This window comes from Brassica napus, chromosome C2, assembly GCF_020379485.1.
Source record: "Brassica napus cultivar Da-Ae chromosome C2, Da-Ae, whole genome shotgun sequence".
NCBI lineage: Eukaryota > Viridiplantae > Streptophyta > Magnoliopsida > Brassicales > Brassicaceae > Brassica > Brassica napus.
Window position 1 is genome coordinate 49,867,805 of NC_063445.1, and position 3,926 is coordinate 49,871,730.

The 3,926-nt window shown below is 41.3% G+C and overlaps 1 long non-coding RNA gene across 1 annotated transcript; it reads right to left on the reverse strand.

The window, feature by feature from the left end:
- Positions 1-1,295: 1,295 nt before the first annotated feature.
- Positions 1,296-3,629, reverse strand: LOC125581453. Its single transcript, XR_007319060.1, has 2 exons — positions 2,442-3,629; positions 1,296-2,159 (listed from the first exon to the last, which is right to left on the reverse strand). It is a non-coding gene; the product is annotated as an uncharacterized LOC125581453 (long non-coding RNA).
- Positions 3,630-3,926: the final 297 nt, after the last annotated feature.

Below are 3,926 nucleotides of genomic sequence, written 5' to 3' on the forward strand. Positions count from 1 at the left end.
GTGATCATTCTCGGGTTTTGATGGCCATTTCTTCGAAGTGACAGCTTGTCGACGATAATACTTGACTGATTGAACCGAGTCGCCGCAAGGAGGATCAATTACGTTTAGGAAAGCGGCGCGCTCCGTTCGCTTGTTTCGGAGTTGGGTCCTTAGATCGTCGGACAGATCTTCGATGATAGGTTCGGGCTTGTCGAAGGCCCTTGATTCTTCCAACTTTCGCCTTATGTCGGAACGCTTCGGTCGATTGAGTTTGATTATGAGGTCCTCCGGTTTTGAGTTGAGCTGGTCGCGGAGGTCGATGAATCGAGGCCTCAGGTTAGGTTGAACGCTGGTACTGTCGACTCTTTTCGCTTGAGTTTGCTCCTTAAGTCGCATGCTTCGCTCGCACTACTCTTTTCGCTCGATCGTTCCACCAAACAATCGTGAGTGTCTTGAGCTTCAGTATCTCCTTCCTCATTGGAGGAATAACTTGGTCGGGCGAGGATGACTTGGACCCATCATTGATTGTGGGGTTGTTCGTCATCGGCGGACACTTCGCATGTTTCTCGTTCGTCGGATTTGTCATCCTCTGCATGTTTTGGTCATGCGCCGGTCTGAGCAGCCTTGTCATGGGGCCTCTGTGCTTTCTTTTCTTTGTTTTTGCTCCAGCTCTTGGCGTTATTCAGCCTCAGCTTAGGTAGCTCGACGTTTGCTGTTCCTTTCTCGTAGGATGTGAACAAGGCGTCGACCAAATGCCTACAATCTTTCATGTCATGCGCCTTAGACTTGTGGTAGCTGCACCATTGATTAAGGTCGGCCGAGTTAGGACTCGAACTCGAAGGTGCCGAAGGATTTGCAGCTTCTCGTCGGCCTCTCCGTCCCAGTGGTTTCATCCTTTTTCGCGCCCGACGACCGTTGATCCCGAGAGTTTGTCTTTGTTGACGACATAAAGAAATTTTTTCTTTTGGTTTGTTTTGTTTCCGGGAGCGTGCTATCGAGGTTCTTGTCGCGCTTCACTAGTTTTTGGGACCGCCGGTGTAGTTGCGTTCTTTTTCTTTAATATCGCCGCTGTATCTTCTTCCACTCGGATGAAGTTGTTCGATCTGGCGATAGCATCTTGAAGTGACTTGGTAGGGTTTCGATAAAGATCATCTCAGAACACGGAATGGACGAAGAGAGTGTTCATCAAGGCGTCGACGGGGATGACGTCTGGGACGTGCACTTTCGAGACAACGGCTTTGAACCACGGTGGGCGCCAACTGTTTGAACCAAGAACTGTCGGAAACTAGTAAAAGAGACGAGAGCTCGTCGGTGGGTCGAGGCAAAAACGTTTATTAGATCAGATAATGTTTAGTCGGTTTACAAATAAGGAAATGTGCGGTAGAAAGAAAATCGACGACAGCTATTTCGCCGGGAAATACAAGTCAGCGAGAAAGAGAAAATGAACCCTAGTTCTAACTGCCGAAAGTATGTGTAGTCGATTTCGGATCCCTTTCTTGGTGCTTCTAGCCTTCCTTATATAGTCGATCCGATCCTCTTGACCTAGTTCGTCTTATCTCCTTGGGCCTTCAGAATAAAGCGCTTCGTCAAGCCGTTGAGGGGAGTGCTTTTAGTCGCTCGCTCGAGTCGCTTTAAAAGCAGTCGAGAGCCGTTCCCATGTTCCGTCACCGAGCTGAGCCGACAATCCGTATTCTAGCGAGCCGGGCCTACTAACTGATGGGCCTTGTGGGACGACGCAATCCAGTCCATATAACTACCACCAACCAGGCACTTTCCATCTTTTGGACATGCGCTACCACCAACCAATAGTTGTTGGGGCCATGATTTAATAATTTCTATGGGTCTAGGCATCAGGCAACCGGACAATGTCCCCAAATAAGAATATGTCAGCACACTATTAGATTAGTGTCTCTACCTATGCTCCTATTTGGGGTTTGATGAAAAACCAAAAAAAAAAGCTTCTCTGTTTTGATAAAAACCAAAGCAAAAAAAAAGCTCATATCTTGGATTGGATAAAAACCTTTGAAAATCTTATTAAAAGACGAATTTTGTTGTTCAATCAAGAAAACAAAAAAAAAAAGAGGAAGTAAAAAGAGCTTATCTGTTTTGTTGCTTCGGCTGTTCGGCTCACAGATTCGAACTTATCTTCAGTTGATATGGCTTCTCCACACAAACACACACTGAAGAAAAGAAACAAAGAGAGACTAAAGTGAGAGAGACATTATTGCTTCTACGGTTGCAAACAACTAGAAGAACAAACTTACAACTCAAAACAACCCAAAATCTCTCTTTGAATATTGATTCACCAATATATATATTCACATCAACCTTTAAATTAAAGTAATCGTTCAATCTGTTCACTTTGTATGATCAATCGTAACTCGCAAGTCCCATCCATGAATAAACTTCAAATACCCCAAATCTAAAGCACGATCAAACTCTAGCAAAAGACAGAAAAGTACCTCAACGACGAGCGCTTCCGTGTAGATTCAACATCACTAAAACAAACAACGAACGATTAAGGAAACTTGAAACCCTAACTCACAAAATTGCAAAACAAGATAGCACGATCGCATTAGTTTAACGCGAACCCTAAACAAGATGAGAACGAACAAGAGCAAATTCGAGATCTAGAGATTAGAGAAATCGAAAAAAGCATACTAATCTAAGAATCTCACCAGTTTGTAAGAAGAGATAGAGAGAGACGAGACGAGAAGTATGTCTTCATTTGCAATCGGCTCCTAACGGATATTATATATTCAAATACCAGAGCCGAGCCGGTATGAGATCTTTTGTTGATCCGTTAGATACTCCAATCGGACGGTCCTGCAATTTTCACTACTCTCAACCGTACGATCTTACTTCACTCTCAACGGTCCGGCATATTAGATGGGTTTCAATATGGGCCTAACGGAATTTATAAATTAGGCCGATAAAAAACGCACCAATTCAAATTTCAAAAAATCTTAAAATTTACTTTCTCCTACGCTCTCCTTCACCTTCGGTATCCGTATCTCACAACGTCCATCTCTGCGAATTTTTACACTCTTCCTTCTTCAATGTCGAATTCAAACACATACCTAACCACACCGACCAGAACCCCCATCTTCTAGAAGAATATCACTCGAAGATGCAGTCTTCTACATAATAACGATTTTATATATTGACGAGAATCCTTCTTACTTTCCTACAACAGGCGGCCCAGTATCTGTCATCTCTATGGGCCTTTAGGTTAAATTGTAATTTGCCATCTCCAACCCAACTCCAAAACACAATTTTAGTGTGATTTTGACACTAAAACCTTTTCCAATCCAACTGCAAAAATCACACCATTTTAGTATCACACTATAATTTTACACCAAATTTGGTGTGACACTATTCACTGCACTATAACACTATTCACTCCACTAAAACACTATTTACTTATTTTATTAATAAATTGTACAATTAAATAAATGATAAATAAAAAGTTAAATATATATAATATTATAAAATAACTTTTGGTGTGAAGTTTAGTGTTGTGGTTGGAGAATAATTTTTTTTTTTTTGTCAAAACTACACCAAAATAGTGTAGTTTTGACACTAAAATAGTGCTATGGGTTAAAGATGCTCTAAGGCATTAAAGTTAGATGGCTATAGACCAACCAGCAAAACCTCCGGTCATAGAGCATGTGTGGAACCAGAAAGCCATCTTAGATGTTACGGAGTGTATGGAACGGGTTCATTTGGTTTAAAACATCTTATCTATTAATTTAGGGTCTTAATTTTTATCTACTATTGAAAGGTCGTCATTTAAATTTGGACCTGTTCAGGATATTATCATTTAATATACACTCTCATTATACAATCTAATTAATGTTGACCTAACTACTTAATTTAAACCTGTAATCAAATCACTACTAATTGAAAACACTATTCACCGGTTTAAAATACTATGTTATATGTAT